This window comes from Bradysia coprophila, unplaced genomic scaffold (assembly GCF_014529535.1).
Source record: "Bradysia coprophila strain Holo2 unplaced genomic scaffold, BU_Bcop_v1 contig_94, whole genome shotgun sequence".
Lineage (NCBI taxonomy): Eukaryota > Metazoa > Arthropoda > Insecta > Diptera > Sciaridae > Bradysia > Bradysia coprophila.
The window spans coordinates 9,092,378-9,109,980 of NW_023504022.1; the positions used below are offsets into that span (position 1 = coordinate 9,092,378).

Genomic DNA, 17,603 nt, shown 5'->3' on the forward strand with positions numbered 1-17,603 from the left:
CTTTAAAAAAAGCATTTACCGGATTTTCCAGATTTGCTTATTTTTTTGTATTGATGGGCGCCATCTTGAATTACAGCGCCACCAGCATATTTTTTCAAGCACTTCTATTTTTCTCGTATGCAGAAAGGTTCAAGGAACACAAGATTTTTTTCCCACTCAATTCGGATCAAAATTCAATTTTATAGAGCCGAAAGAAGTTTTAGCTGACGGCGGCTCCCTGGCGCAAACAACGTTCAAACTTTTTTTTGAGCAAAAATGAAAATTCCGAATTTCCAACAAATCGTTTACAGTCAATGTGTAAAGTTTATGAGTTCATGTATTGTCTCTTCATTAAAAATTAAATTAATGTTCATCTACAGTCTTTGACATTTCAAATGTCTCACTGTCAAATTTTTCTGAGAATTTCATTGTGTCATTGCGAATTCACAAAATGGCACTCTTTGAAAAAAATTAAAGTTAGAAATTTGAAATGTTAAAGCGTGTAAATACCACATCTTATAATTTGGGGATTTTCCCAAACAAAGACATAGGAGTTTTCCTATTAAGTATTCGATAGAAAGAAAATACAAAATCATTACGTCACAGATAAAACCGAGCCCACTTAGTAACTGCTACATTATTTTTTTGGTACGTCATATATGACCGAGCCCACTTACCATCGGTATAATTTATTTTTGGACGTTAAATAATATGAATGATAAATTTCAAGAAACTTGTGTCTTAACAACATTCATAACGCTTTTGTGTGAATATGCCTTGAAGCGACGTTCTTACGTTGTCAAATGCGATGCGATTAATTAATCTATTTTTTCTTCTTCTTCTAAATTGTGAGAATGTTAGTGTCTGATAATTAATGGTGAGATATTAATTACCGGCAATATTTAATTTTACTCAAAAATGTAGCATAACAATGAACCGAAAGAAAGAAAAAAAATATTGGGCAAAGTAATGCTTAGGCTGATGAAAAACAATGAGTTTGTTTTTTTAATTATTGTTGAACTTACGGGCTTTTATTGCTTAGCTTTTTTATTAAAAATATGAAAAATGAAAATTTCCCCTTCATAAACACTTGATGTTCTTTCACTCTTCATAAATATATTATTCATGTTACAGTTCGTTGATTGTCTTTTTTGTGTGTTCCCTTTACAATTCCAATAAATGTGTTCTCGGAAATAGCGGGAAATGGATCGGTTTACAATTTTGTAGACCTTTTTTAGGTCTCTTTTCTTCTAGAAAAAACACCCTATTATGGCCGCTTTGTCTATCTGTCTGTTCTACAAATTTGGTAGTTTTGGTAGCTCTCAGTCGGTAGTTGGTATTTTTGGTAGTTGGTAATTTTGGAAGTTAGCAGAAAATTTGGTAGTCGGTAGTTTTGTTAGTTATGGTGCTGGATTAACATTTAAAATTGCAAAGCCACCATGAGCATATCAACACCAGGCAAATAATAATTATTTGTTATCTGATAACCAAGAGCTCAGAGTTAACTATTCGAAAGTTTAGTAGTTGGAAGCTAACCGCCAAGGCTATAATTGACTACAAAGCGTAATTTTTGAAGAAGAGATGTTTGCTATTCGAGAACTACACGACGACTGCCAAAATTATTCTACATGCTCGCCTATTTAAAGCTTAATTTTTGGTAGTTGACTACCAAACTGGTAGTTGACTACCAAACTGGTAGTTGACTACCAAACTGGTAGTTGACGACCAAACTGGTAGTTGACGACCAAACTGGTAGTTGACGACCGAACTGGTAGTTGACGACCAAACTGGTAGTTGACGACCAAACTGGTAGTTGACGACCAAACTGGTAGTTGACGACCAAACTGGTAGTTGACGACCAAACTGGTAGTTGACGACCAAACTGGTAGTTGACGACCAAACTGGTAGTTGACGACCAAACTGGTAGTTGACGACCAAATTGGTAGTTGACGACCAAACTGGTAGTTGACCACCAAACTGGTAGTTGACGACCAAACTGGTAGTTGACCAAACTGGTAGTTGACGACCATGCTGATAGAGATGTGGAAGAGATGTTTACTGTTTGAGAGCTGCACACAGAATGATGAAATTATTTAGGCTGCTTGCCATTTATAATTCGATAATTTGGTAGTTGACTACCAAATTGGTGAAAGTTAGCTTTATAAAATGATATTAATGTGTCTTTTCAAGCAATTATGTTCATTTCCCGCAACTCTTTCGGTCTTATACATAAAGAATTTTTATTGTGAAAGTAAAATCTCTGCATTCACGTACTATTTTTGTGCAGAAGAGCAGAAGTCTAATTTTTCCGACATTTTTATAGTAATTCTCGAAGTGCTAAGTTAAAACACTATATCCCATGAGTCATGAAACACCGGAGACCGGTATACGCGTTGTATACCCCGAAAACTTTCCATTTAAATCAAATTCAGAATATTTGGCCAGTTTAAATCGGCACCATTAAATTTGCATAAAATTTGTAATGGTTCTACACACCAACATTACGAAAAGATCATCCGAATTCTGAATTCCGAATAGTGTGGAGTGCCACAAAAGTTTTATACCAAGAAAAAAAAGCTTCCACTCAGTTTATATGTATCGCCGAGTTTGTGTTTATTTCCACGTTAAAGTAAACTTAACCGACAACATTTGCTTTTGTATTTCTTTATTTTATTTTACTTCATTTTTTTCTCGTCGTTATACTCGTTTTTAAAATTATATTTACATGTTTCACAGTTGTACTTCAAGAAGTGCATAATGTAGAAACGTTTATTTATTTTTGAATGTGAGAGATTGCGCATTACATTTTGCTATTGTAATTGTGTGTATGCGATTGTTGTTTGAATTTAATCCACACACTCCACACATATTTTTAAGATGAATTTTAATGTACAAGAAAACAGCGAAAAGAAACAAACCAACCAACAACAACACCAAACGAATGTTATAATAGAGAACATATGATTTGGTGTGCTTGGGCTGAATGATAACACACAGAGGAATGTTCCTCTGTAATATAAATAATAAGTATCATACGCTCTGTGGTGAAGTAAGGCTTGCGCGATTTAGTTTGTACTCGTGCTTTTTCATATTATACACAACACAATACTGTTCAGCTATATATCGATGGTGGTGTGTCAAGAAATCTTTGGGAAAACATTTTTTTTTTGTTTTCGTTCGTGTAAGCATTTCAGTATCAGTGGAGCTGTTGAATGGGAATGATATTAAAATTTGCTCGAGCAAAGTGTCCGATAGAATAATATTGAATGTAACCGTCTCCGTCGTTGTCGTCGGTTACGAATGAATATATATTTGTAAATTGTGAAGCCGGTAAACGAAATTATAAAAAAGAACTTGTGATATACGAATTCTTAGTTTTATAAATGTTGAGTTGACATTTATTGGCTAGACATCACAGGTTTTAATTTAGTGATGCAAGTGAAACGACGAGGTTTTTTTTAAGTTTTTTTCAGTGTAAATAAAACGAAGCAAAAAAAAATGTTTAATTAGTTTCGTGTTTTCACATTAAGTTTTATTGTACATGTTCATTGGATGGGACTCACCTATAATTCAATTAAGTGATAAAAATGCAAGAATAATTTTTAAAAAATCCAATTGTATTGTCTGTCGTTTTACAATTACAAATTTACACATGCGAGTACAGTGTGATGTATAAAAACAGCCAGTGCCAGTGGTGTGCTTTTTTATTTAGAATTTTTTTGTATTTTTGTTAAATTGTGTTCGTTTGCAAGTTCACATTAAAGTGCTTCTATAAAAACAAGTTTTTTTTTCTCCTCTAAATACAATGAACGACAGCGATACTGAACAATTTTACAAACATAAAACGATTTCAATTGGAATGATCTTATCTGTAAATGTACGACTATATTAATGTAAAGACCGAGTGGTACTTAGTGTTTGTATACGAATTTCTTTTAGCAAAAATTTATTGATTTTCATAATTCGTCTAATTGAAATAATTATTTTCCGATTTTTTATGAGCTTATCGAGACAAGCTTTGTCTTTTTTCAAATGCCTTGGAACACTTTCGTGATATTTTTTTTGATTATTTGAACTTATATCAACAAACACACACAAGTGAACGAATATTTTTGTTTTCTTCAACGATTTTATTCAAAATTAATGAGATTCAACTTATTGTTATCGCAAGGTTTTTTTTTCGATTTTAGTACTTAGGGTTCTTACTGTCGATGTCATAGGTCGGTCTTCTGATCGATGAGTAGTTGTGATGGCTTTTTTGAAGAAAAAAAATAAAATTACGGAAATCGAAAGAAATTACGGAGACTACGGCTCTAGGTCTTTTTTGGGATTTCGATTCTGTAAATTTCGAATAGTTCTGAAGTTCCGAAACATTTCTGATTTTTTTCCAGAACTTTTTCAAAAATTTTCGAATTTTTCAGAATTGAAATTGCTAAAAATTAGCGTCTGACGTCTTTTAGTAGTTTTTCATCAACCTTTGTAAATACGCTAAACATGGGACTGTAGAAAAACTTTTCATTCCTAAAATGTTGGTCAAGGACAGAACTAATTTTCAACATTTAATTTTAGTCATAAAAAGCTTAATTTCTTGATCTTTGTATGTACGATGTGAGTTCAGTACCTCAGTGGAATTATAACATAGTGAAACATTGATCAGCATTGATCTACATTGGAAATGACATTGGAAACAAACCAATGAAAGTTAACAGAAACTAAAAGGATAGTTTCATAGTTAATTAAGCTCCAGTCGTAGTAAGCTCTAACTGAACAAACCTTAGGCTAATCGCTGCATATAATCATTAAAATCTATTACTTCGTTTGTTTATAATGCTGGATAGTACTTATACAAAATCTGCTACTTCAATAGTTTGAACATAGATTTATATACGAGAATTTTCAGCCCGTTGCTGTCGCCGATAACAGACCATTAGTTCCTATCAGTTTAGAATTTTTCAGAATCTTTTGAATTTTCATGAGTTTTCTAAATCGATGAAAACAAGAAAATTTTAGAAAACTATTCTGATTTCCTAGATTTTCTAGAATTTTCCGCAAAATTTATACAATTGTTAAAAGTTTCCTATGTGCAGAATGAGCACCAGCTGAATATCACCAGCTGGATCTACTACCACGCACTTATTGTATGATAAACAATCAAAACATGTGGTTACTTCAGTCATACGTCTTATGTGTGCGCATAGATGACGTTAACGTAGAAATGCACTGTGAGTAGGTTGTCTTTGAATTGTTTGGTTGCTAGGAATCTCGCAAAAATTCACTTTTTGACACATTTTGTATAAGGAAGATGTCACTTTGTGAATTATTGTGAGTGACGCGGCGCGAGATTCCTTAACACCATCTTTTAGCAATTGTAATGAATTTCGATTTATTCGAAATTTTTCTAAAGGTTTTCTTGATTTTCTCGGGAAAACTTTTCGTTTTTCCTAACTTTTCTTGAATTTCTTAAATTTGCCCAAATTCAAAAAAAAGAAATTTTTGAAAATATTTTTCGATTTACTCGACATTTTGTGGAGGTTTTCTTGATTTTTGTGATTTTTTTCTTGATTTTCTTGTTTTTTTCGAAAATGTAATCTAATGGAATTCCCTGCTCGTCTTGTCTTGATATTGAGATAGCAATCTGTTTTAACCAGGGACTATTTTTAGGAAAACATTTTCCCAAGTTTTTCTGTATTTTCCTTAATTGTCACATATTTTCACGAATTTTTCCAAAAAAAATTAAAGAAAAAAGTTGAAAACCTGAGAAAATGCTTTCCCAAAAATACTCCTTCCTTGGTTTAAATCGGATGACATTTGTGGCTATTTGTGAATTTTCAGCCTGTTGCTGTCGCCGATAACAGATGATTAGTTGTTATTAGCCTATCAGTTTCGGTTGAGAAATTGGTACTTTTTTAAAGTGAAAACTCTAAAGTACAAATTTCGGGCCCACAGATTTTTCTGTTGTGATTTCGACCTACAGGGTTTTAAGAGAAACCAAAAATTGGAAATGGGCGCGAAATCTATCTGAAGTGTATTTAAATGAAAAATTATTGACTTGCATGGCAGCATTTTGAACAGCATTACACCATTTATTGTACAACTACGTGAAAGGGTAGAAAAAGCCAATCATCTGTTATCGGTGGTAACAACACCGAAATAATAGATACGCTTAAGCTAGTATTCTCTTCTACAACAAAATCTATGTTGAAACTATTGAAGTAGCAGATTTTGTACAAAATACTAATCCTAGTGTAAACAAACGAAGTAACAGATTTTAACGGTATTTTAACGATTTTATATTCAGCCATTTTTCTGTCACCCAGATCGATTTTGCTTCCATTTCAAAAATTACGAAAAGAACTTTTTACGGGCGATGTTAGTATTCTAGTAGGAATCTCGCTGAGCGTGAGATTCCCCGTATTTGACGCGGTATTTATTCGATATCTTTGAAATAAAAGAATAACTTTTTTAACGTTTCATATTTTGTTAGCCACTGATAAATTACAAGTTCGAAAGTATGTAAATTTCACTGTCTTTACGCTGATGAAACATCTTATACCCAATCCCAAACATCGCATAAAGTGCCTCATTTATTATTCATGAAACATTAATTCCGAATAAACTTTTTGGTTCTAATAACCAAATCCTAAATATATTCAGAACATTTGACCCGATGCCATTTCCAGTTTCACTTTAATTTCTACCTAAAACTATTGCTTTTTCTTCGGTTCAAAAGATCCCTTGTTTTATGTCTGAGATCGAGTTCAGTTCTTTCGTAGTAAGTCCATTGACCAACAGAAACTGAACAAAGAAAGTATATGTCTACTGTGCAGTTGGCTGTACACTTCACATAATTCGATTGAGGAGTCGATACGGTTAGGTATGTCCTGACGAGTATGTTCAACGCAACGGTATGAATTGAACCAATTGTCTTATCGTTGTGTAACTTTGTTGACGCTTATAAACGGCGTTCGGCACATGTTTGCAGATAAATTTTTTTGTGTATTTTTATTGACATGCATTTTTTGACAATCATTTTATGACCTCTTTATTAGGTGCGAGAAGTTGCTCTTCGTTATCTTAATTTTTATAGCTGGTAATGTACATATACGGCCATTGTAAAATACAAGAATTTGCATTCATTGATAAGAAATTAAAGATTACCGGAACTGCGTGGTAAACATTACATAAATTGTTGGATTTTCCGACTATAAATTGATTAGCTAACTCTATACTCTACAATCATCCACAATCTACTCGAAAGGAAAACAAAATCCAAACAATAATACCACTACCACGCTACATGCGATAAAGCCAAGTTTCCCATTTCTAGTTTCTCATAAAGAATACAATTTGTAAAGTTTCGCTGTTTACACAATTCCTAATTCTTCACATCTGTTCTACCTTTGCCATTTAATGTAACTAAACTTCTAACTCCAGTTAAAGTTTCTTACATTACACACATATCATGTTTGCTTCGTCATATTATAGAGACAGGCACTTTAAAAATGCATTGTGTAGTATTGTCTGTATGTATTTTAGTGTGGTGTAGATAATCGTAATTACTTATCTCATTTAGGGTTATGAAACATATCTGATGGTTTATCAGAGAATGGCGAAAATACAAGATACGACGTTCGTTGTTGGCGTTAAATTGAATTTATTTATTCAGCGTAGCAACAAAGTAACGTGTACAGATAAATATTATACATTTTGTTACTTGGTTCAGTTTAGGGCTGTTCGTGGTAACTTTACCATTACTAACATTTGAGAAAGAGTAAAGAGATTTTGCAGAGAAAAAGTCTCCGGCTAATAGCCGTTGTTGAAGTTCTAATGCACCTGCCACATTTCATTTGTCATTAATGTCATGTAGAGGGATTCTTTTGAAAAACAGCCTACCGAAATCGGACGCATTTTCCAGTGGACTTTTTTATATGTGCCTAGAAAGGACTTCGACCCTAGAACCCAAAACCAATTTCAAAACAATTCTTCGAAGCTTTTGTGACTGGTGAAAGGTGATCAAAAACCGAAAACTTGCACTTTTCTTACCAAAATTTCTCCGGGTACACGAGCCGTACATGGTCGTGTGGGGTGTCATTAGAAAGGTAATCACATGTACTATTGAGCCGAATAGAGACTCATTGGTTTTAAAATTAATCCACACTGAAATATGTGCAGTTGAAGTTTTAAACCGAAAACTTGCACTTTTCTTACCAATTGGCATTTCAATTAAGTAGCATTTCAGAAAAAATAACTTATTCGTTAAAATAACGTTGTAGCAACGTTGCCACAACGGTTGTGCAACCGTTGTTGCCCGGTTATAGTTTAACCTACGTCAATTAACCGTTGGATAACCGTTAAACAACGAAAAAGTAAAAAATTATAGTTGCTCTACCTTAAATTTTTAACTCTTTCGTTGTTTAACTGTTATCCAACGGTTAATTGACCTAGGTTAAACTATAACCGGGCAACAACGGTTGCAAAACCGTTGTGACAACGTTGCTACAACGTTATTCTAACGAATAAGTTATATTTTCTGAAATGCTACTTGGGAATATTTCTCCAGTTACACGAGCCGTACATGGTGGTGTGGGGTATCATTTGAAAGGTAATTTTATGTGCTTTTGGGCCAAATAGGGTCTTATGGGGGTTTGAAAGCATCTACGATGAAATATGAGAAGTTGAAATGTTTAAGTGCCCATATTTCATCGCATATGCATCCGAACCCCATAAGACCCTATTTGGCCCAAAAGCACATAAAATTACCTTTCAAATGATACCCCACACCACCATGTGCGGCTCGTGTAACTAGAGAAATATTGGTAGGAAAAGTGCAAGTTTTCTGTTGAAAACCTCATATGCACATATTTCAGTGTGGATTAATTTTAAAACCAATGAGTCTCTATTAGATTCAATAGTACATGTGATTACCTTTCTAATGACACCCCACACGACCCTGTACGGCTCGTGTACCTGGAGAAATTTTGGTAAGAAAAGTGCAAATTTTCGGCTTTCGATCACCTTTCACCAGCCATAAAAGCTTCGAAGAATTTTTTTGAGAAAGGTTTTGGCTTCTAGGGTCGAAGTCCTTTCTAGGTACCTATAAAAAGTTCCACTAGAAAACACGCCCGATTTCGGTAGGCTGTTTTTCAAAAGAATCCCTCGTATGGACGCAAAAAGTACGTACATTTTTTCTCAATTAAATGGCGAAAAGTAAAACTTTCGTATGCAACTCGGTGATGTGTGCATGATGTGTATTTTAGAGGCATCGGGGAATCTGCCATACGTGGTAGTATGCCTCCTTTTACTAGATGTAACGAGAAGTCATGACTGTGCCAGATTCACCACTTAGAGGTGAGTCTGGCACACCATCAATTTGTATGGTGTGCCAGATTACCTCACGCCATTTTAGAAAACTCTGACTACGACCCCGAGTAACAATCCACGCATTTAGTGCCTAAAACAGCATTTCGGTGGCATAAATAACTTTTATACAATTCCGTCGCAAAATGTTCATAGAGCTTGGTCAGGTTAACCTGAAACGTGAACTGAAAATACCCCAACGTGTTTTGACCTGAACCTAGTCACTATATTAGGTCAGGCGTGACATTCTGAAATTCCAAGCCTTAACTTTTCATGCATCATTGCAATGTACTTTATGTCACTCGTGACGAAAATGATTTTCATATAAATTTCTGTACAAAACGTACATGCACAAAATGTTGTATGCAACACACTGCGAAATTGGCTGTTAATTGGCTGGCTAATTACATCCAGTGACAAAAACAACCCCATTTCGTAACTTGTTGCACAAATAACTATTTCTCGCATTAAATTTGTTCAGCACCAGTCTTTCCCCGAACAATATACGGATGTATTTGAACCCATTGTCGATAGCCCTCACCCACCGTACAATTAAAAGCGTAAACTGAAACTGAAAAAAGTACATTTACCCTTTCTGTCAACCTCAAAAAAAAAAGCGAAACGAAAACAGCAAAAATCTGGCAAAGTTCTCTGGCAAACCAAATATGGGGAAAGACTCTGTGTGTGTTATACCTCGACCGTTCCTAGTACATTTATCATGTGCGGTCGCTTGCATAATTTTTTTATTCCTTTTTATGTGTCCATTTCAATGAAGTCTTTGTGATCTTTCTGTATAATGGAACGAAATGAAGAAAAAAAGGAGAGCGAAAAAAAGACCAACCTGCGAATGCAACAACAGAAGCGAAGAGTGTAAAACATTGTGGAAAATGGAATCGCTTTAAAAAAGAAAAGTTTCAACTTTATCGAGTTATTTGTTAAAGGTTTTAGCTGTTATATTGAATGAAACAAGAAACTTCAATTAATGTTTTATTACAGAACGGAAAATGGTCGGACGGTTATACCCACGATAAATACGTGTATCCATCGTATATATACGACCGGATTTAATATTCATTTCATGTTCAAGTGAAAACTATTATTTTATTTTAAATTCACTTAAACGAATCAACCACACATCGAACCGAACCCTAATCACAGCCGACATACGTTTGGAAAATTCAGCTAATTTTCTAAATATAAAAATCGATGAATTGCCACACATTTCTCGTATTGGAATGCTTTTTTTTCGTTTCCGAAAGTTACGAACGGCTGGTTTGGTTGATCGTCCAATTAAATTGCCACACTGATTCCATAAATTTATTAAAAGTTGAAACAAACATGAAAAGCGTACGTAATTTTCCAGAAATAGAGTCGAAGCAATTTTCATCAAAACGCATGCTTGGAGTGCCTAAAACTGCTTCACCAATTTTTAATAATATGTTTGCTCGATGGCGTCGAATATTTCGGGTTTTTATTTTCTCGCTTTTATCTTTTCATGTGAAAAATGGATTGAACATGAGGTGACCTGATTCTTAAATGAGGTAAACTGAAATTGAGTAGGGAAAAAAAATTCAAGGAAAATGAAATTCGGGAGATACAAACGACCTGAACGAAACGTAAAAATTGCCAAGTTAACGACGAGTTGACAATGACAAAGTTGGGCAATAGATTTTTCCACAGCGAACGCTGTATATGTTTCAATATTTTACGGGAGGTGTTGGACTCTATTGCAATCTACATTTTAATCAAATAACTGCCTGAGCACAACCGTATACATTGAAGGGAAATATTTAACCAAAATTTTGTTCTTATCGAAACGCTAAAGCGATTTGGATTATAAAAGGACATGGACGGTTATCCAAGTGCCCGAATATATTATTCGTTAAACTCTTAATCCACCCACTGTATGTATACAATCCTCCTATTGGAATTTTTGTATTTGCTTGACGACATTCTCTCAAACCGGTAAATATATTTCTTTTCCTCAGCCTTATCGCCATTGATATGGATTGTTTGTTCGGAAGCTTTCAATCAGTCGATAAATCTTATTTGCGTGACATATGTTGGTTTGATTATTTTACCATAATCTTAAGCACCACAATATAAGGACCAGAGAAGAAGCAAGAAGAGGAAAAAAACACCCTCTGCTTTTCGGGCCCAACCACAAACCTAAATATTTACCACATCCAAATTATGTGTTATTGATGTCCGTGTTGGGAGCACGATTTTCTCGGAGAAATATGCGGTGGATGTGAAGTATTATCAAGGTGGTATTTAAAGTGAATGGAAGATACTTTTTTTTGGTTCTTGTAAAAATGGAAAATTGATTCAATTTGCAAAGCCATAAATTTTAATGCCAACCCCATCTGAATCAGTTATCTTTTAAACTTTTTTTTTCTTCGTGCGTTTTTTCTGAACAGTTTTTGTTATACCGAATATTATACGTACAAGTTGATGTGTAGTTATAGAGATGTCATGTGAAAATCTTTTTAACTTTTCGGAAAACGTATAAATAAAACGAAACATTTTGGGTTTTTGGTTAGACATAGTGACTGAATTCATGAAGCTCAAGGTTGTGTTCGCTAATCATGTTGCGTTGCTATTACAGGCCTTATTTTTGGGACTTTTAATTATGAAAATTCAGAATAATTCCTAAAAATTCGGAAGAAACTCCGAAGTCGCAAAATTTGTAAGATTTTTCGGATTTCCCCACCGAAATTTCTCAATTTTTTTCCGGAATTTTTGGTACAGTGAACGACATCTCACTGTCAAATTTTTCTGAGAATTTTATTGTGTCATTGCAAATTCACAATGACATTCTCTGAAAAAAATGACAGTGGGACATTTGAGATGTCGTTCACTGTAGTATTTTCCGAATTTTGAAAACTTTTTCCGAATATTTCCGAATTGAAATTCCCAATAATAAGCCCTGTGCTATTATCGATCTTAATGGTCAAAAAAGTCGTTCGAAAAAGTACAAGTTTTTTTTTATCTTTTTTTGTTAGAGAAGCGACAAGCAAACTTTGTTACATATAATTGAGAAGATAAAAATGAATTTATTCCCAAATAACAGAGATTTGCCTTGGCACAAAATTCAGTACGAATTCAAAGCACAGAGCGATATAAATGTGTAGAAAAAATCGTTCAGAGGACATGTTGCTTTTACAAGAAAGTGGTAGGAGCAGTAGAATATTTTCCTATATTGAAATCGAACTAGGGTTTTATAATTGCTTAGAAATGATTAGATCGTAGATGAAATTATCACATTTTTGAGTGTTAATAACGCATTCTGGGTGTTATTACAGCCCTCAGGGTGTTATTAGCGATCCTCCCGATAATAACACTCCGGCTGACCTCGAAACGAACGAAAAATCATGTAGTCATCAATCAATTTCACTGACAAAGAGCTACAAACATTTTAGAGCCAGAGACCAATCGCTAATTTTATCGAATAGAGCCGGTATTAGCTCTAACATTTTAAGCGAAACATTTTACGACTACTATGTAACCTAGTTCTAGTAACCATTAATCATCCTCGCATCTGTTTGATCCGTAACTTCAAAGTAAACCAGGAGAAATACTATCTACAATAATTACCTGTTGAAACAAAAAAGTCAAATCACACCAGCGACGTCTAAATTTTATTTATTTTTTTCGTTCACACATTTTTCCAACATGAGACACGCTCTTCTTACGCTCGCAAAATCAACCATATAAACATAAGCAAATATTCGCAAGATAAAGAGTTTATATTGTTTATGTTTGCACATAAAATTTGATTATTATGAAGAGAGCGCAGAAAAAAAAATTATATTTTAAATTGGGGATACTGAAAATCGTGACTCGGAATTTTTTTTTGATTCTTTTTTTTTCTCGAAAAAAATATGAGCTGAGCACTGTTGCGCATTTTCTTGATGGTATATATGTGTATATTTACACGGATGGTAGTACCCAAATGATAATGTAAACAAACGAGTTTACTTTTTAATTATTTTGTTAATTGCGAAAATTTTATTCGGTTTTATTACACCTTTACATTTGGCAAAGTGTGAAAACGAAAAAAAAGTTCTTTTCTGTGGATTTTAGAAAACATGTTGCTGCTATAGATGTTTTTATACTAGGTGTATAGTCAACAAGAATCATATGAACGCATTTCTAGCTTTTGTGGTGGTATAACCACACTCCAACATGTGCTAAGTACGATTAGTGATAAAGCGAAATTGAAAAAAAAAATCGATTTTGCTTATGATTCACTAGATATGTACATGCAAAAATCGATGACTAGCATTGTGATGTTAGGTTGATAGTGTCTTTTCCACTGTCAACATGGCCTCATGAGATGAGGCATTTTTAAATCTGTGAAGTAGTTATTGAATTTATATGTACAATCACAACTCATGGTGGAAAATATAGATCGTCTGTTTAGACGGAAGTTGGTCTTTCCAACGTTTTACCACACTTGGCAACAATTCTTCTTCTTAATTTTTAGTTAAAATAATCGGACATTACAAAAAGAGAAAAAGGAATTCATTTCCGCAACAGAATTTCAAACTGTGTTTGAAATAGAAAATAAGCCAAGCGATGTTGTGTCGGTATTCTTTTCTTATTTGCTGTCAGTAAATGAATATGTAATTAGTCTTACATTAGTATCGGAAAACCTGCCACAACATACCATTAATTAAGAGCGTATCTCCACTGACTCTAACCATTTGTCGGTTATGTAAGCTTTAAAAAAAATGTTTTTTGTTTTTCTCATAAAAACGAAACAAATTTTCAAATTAAAAGATCACGAAGCACACATTTTGCTAATATTTCAAGTTTGAAAAAGATGACCAGCAAAACTTTGGCGAAAATTCCCCCTCTACAAGCTACTTTTCAGTTATTAAAGTTTTGCCAAAGTAAAACAAATCTTGAAAACTTTCTGCGCTAAAAGTATTGCCAATCGACATCAATTTATGATTTCACAGTGTCAGAGAACTCGAAAAACTTACTCCGTTTATAATAATCTCTATAAATAATGGAAAATAAGTTGAGCATCGGAACATCGGCGGTCGCTTTACTGATCGGACAGTTGTTGTTACCGGGCTATACGAGCTTATATTTCCCTGTGAAGTTGATTGATGATGAGGATATAAGGAGCACACTCTGTAGTCAATTGATTTACAAAGCTCTTAATGAATTTACGAACGTAAGAATGGCGGTAATTTGGAAAAAGTTTTTCTTATTTCTTTCGTTCATAAATGCCGTGGTGATGGTATCCAGGGCATATTTGTAAGAAATTCAATTAATTGTCAGGATTGACTTTATGATATTTACTGGCATTTCGAAATTCGAAGTTTTGTCGAACGTCTACGAAGAGTGAATATTTTCTACAATGTAAACACATGCCTGACCTTTTAATTCAGTAAATTTAAAAAAATAAAATCATTTTCTAACAATCGATAAAATGTCTCTGGAGTGGACATTTCATGTCTATTTTCATCAAGTAAATAGAAAATTGCTTTTCTCAAGTCCCTGCATCTATTGTGTACAGTAAGTAATCGATTGCACAAAGGGATAAGTTCTGTAACAAATCTCCGGTTTAGATGTTTTGGCTTTGATCAACAATAATGAAAAGTCAATTCCAGTAAAGTATTGCATTGGGCACTGTGCATTGTGATATTCTACGTTCTTGCATTCGAATACAAGAGATGATACATTGATTATACCTACTTCGGAGAAGCCTTCATAAACATCCTTTCTTAGAACGATTTTAATTTAGTAAATATACTGCATCGCAAAATGGTTTCTCAGGGCCAGACTTGCTACCCGACGACCGTTCAGGGAATACAGTGAAGTAGATCACAGCAGCTTCGACAGCAGCCATAAAATTGATTTTTGAAATTTTGAGCAGCTCAAATAGGCAGCGGCTCTTCGCCCAGCATGGCCAGTCCGGTCCTGTGGTTTCTGATGGACGTAAATAAATAATTACTTCTTGGTACTATTTTCTACTGCTACATACCGTTCCATGTACTTGTGGACATCCTTTACTTTCCTCCATTTCGTTGATTAGATTCTTCTTCGAATTTATTTTGTTAATTACTGAAAAATCATTACGTTTGGCTTTTTCTAGCTTGAGGTTTTTTTTAGCTGTTGTTGACGTCGTATCTTACCTTAAATAAGGTATAATTCCACTATACACTATGGTCATTCTTTCGACTCGAATTTATAATGAATCCAGTGGTGAATGGATGAAAATTAGTTAAACAAATCACGAATATCACAGAAAAAAATCTTTCCTAAAATATCAGTGACCTCACAGATTTCGTTTTCCGCTTAGTACACGAAATATGGTTAAGATCCACTTTAGGTGTCGTTCGAATTTGACTTCAAAAAAAAGCAACAACAAAACTCCACATCCAAACTGTATAACGCAAAAATTTTTAAATTGATTCCTGATACATATTCTGTCGGTTCATCTGATTAGTGCAATTATGGAAAGTAATATAATCTCATCTCGTCATGTTTTTTTCTTCTCTCTTAAAAACAAGACAAACACAGACTAACTAACCAACCAAATTAGTTTCGTTCAAATTAAGTTAATTGTTTTTAGGTCTTATTTTTCATTCAAAAAGATCGCTTTTGGTATCGCTACTTCCGCATGTTTTAGGAAAAGTAAATTTGTAACAGTTTTTTCTACTCCAATATCACAGCAACATCTAGACAAACAACTCGAGTAAGAAAATCTAGTCATTGTTATGGTAAATAGAAAGAGAAACTAATAGTAAGTTATTCACTAAGATTACTTATCTGATCTGATTACACCATGACCGTCAATGAGAAAGTTTTTGTAGAATTTTTCAGAATCTTTTGAATTTTCATGAATTTTCTAAATCGATGAAAACAAGAAAATTTTAGAAAACTATTCTGATTTCCTAGATTTTCTAGAATTTTCGGCAAAATTTATACAATTGTTAAAAGTTTCCTATGTGCAGAATGAGCACCAGCTGAATATCACCAGCTGGATCTACTACCACGCACTTATTGTATGATAAACAATCAAAACATATTCTTAACCATGTGGTTACTTCAGTCATACGTCTTATGTGTGCGCATAGATGACGTTAACGTAGAAATGCACTGTGAGTAGGTTGTCTTTGAATTGTTTGGTTGCTAGGAATCTCGCAAAAATTTCACTTTTTGACACATTTTGTATAAGGAAGATGTCACTTTGTGAATTATTGTGAGTGACGCGGCGCGAGATTCCTTAACACCATCTTTTAGCAATTGTAATGAATTTCGATTTATTCGAAATTTTTCTAAAGGTTTTCTTGATTTTCTCGGGAAAACTGTTCGTTTTTCCTAACTTTTCTTGATTTTCTTAAATTTGCCCAAATTCAAAAAAAAAGAAATTTTTGAAAATATTTTTCGATTTACTCGACATTTTGTGGAGGTTTTCTTGATTTTTTCGAAAATGTAATCTAATGGAATTCCCTGCTCGTCTTGTCTTGATATTGAGATAGCAATCTGTTTTAACCAGGGACTATTTTTAGGAAAACATTTTCCCAAGTTTATCTGTATTTTCCTTAATTGTCACATATTTTCACAAATTTTTCCAAAAAAAATTAAAGAAAAAAGTTGAAAATCTGAGAAAATGCTATCCCAAAAATACTCCTTCCTTGTTTTAAATCGGATGACATTTGTGGCTATCGATCATTTCCTTTTTACAACTAAAATATTGCATAATATTGCAAAATATCAACGAATACTAACTCCAAAATGTTCGGCCAGTGAATGTGCTGATAAAGTCGCATTAACAGGTCCTTCACTTGTGTCTTCTTCTTCTCCTTCCTATTTTTTTTTCGTGCACCGGAAAGGGTATGAATAATTTACAAAAGAAAATTGGTTTTATTTAAATTCAATAACATTTAAAGCGTGTATCTTGCAGCACGAAACTTTAAGCAGACTAATCTTATAGATGTGGTGTTACCAGTTACGTATATATACGCCACACACACACAAAATTGTAAAAAATGTATTTACTATCTCAATAAGCATATATTATTATCGCTAAGTAAATGATAACAAAAATTTTGTGAAAATGAAACGAACAAACATACGCATCGTCATTCAAATAATATGCTCAACAAGTAAACATCCAAATTAACACACAGACCCGATTTATGATACAGTAACAATTAACGATAATTGTAAACAGCACACAGATCTATTAACAACAGAAGGAAGACGACAAGAAAAGTAAAAAATACGACAACGAGACCGAGAGA

At 33.7% G+C, this 17,603-nt stretch overlaps 1 protein-coding gene across 10 annotated transcripts in view; it reads left to right on the plus strand.

Annotated features, from left to right (window-relative positions):
- The window catches only part of LOC119085311 (dual 3',5'-cyclic-AMP and -GMP phosphodiesterase 11), a 119,334-nt gene that overhangs the window by 55,977 nt on the left and 45,754 nt on the right, over window positions 1-17,603 (plus strand). For 2 of the 10 annotated variants that reach the window (XM_037195678.1, XM_037195681.1), the window contains exon 1: window positions 3,178-3,886. The exons of 6 other annotated variants lie outside the window; for them this stretch is intronic. The gene's annotated coding sequence lies outside the window, so the exon portion shown is untranslated. Of the gene's footprint in view, window positions 1-3,177; window positions 3,887-17,603 lie in introns of those variants that run through there. 2 more of the 10 variants (XM_037195679.1, XM_037195680.1) reach the window with 2 other exon arrangements.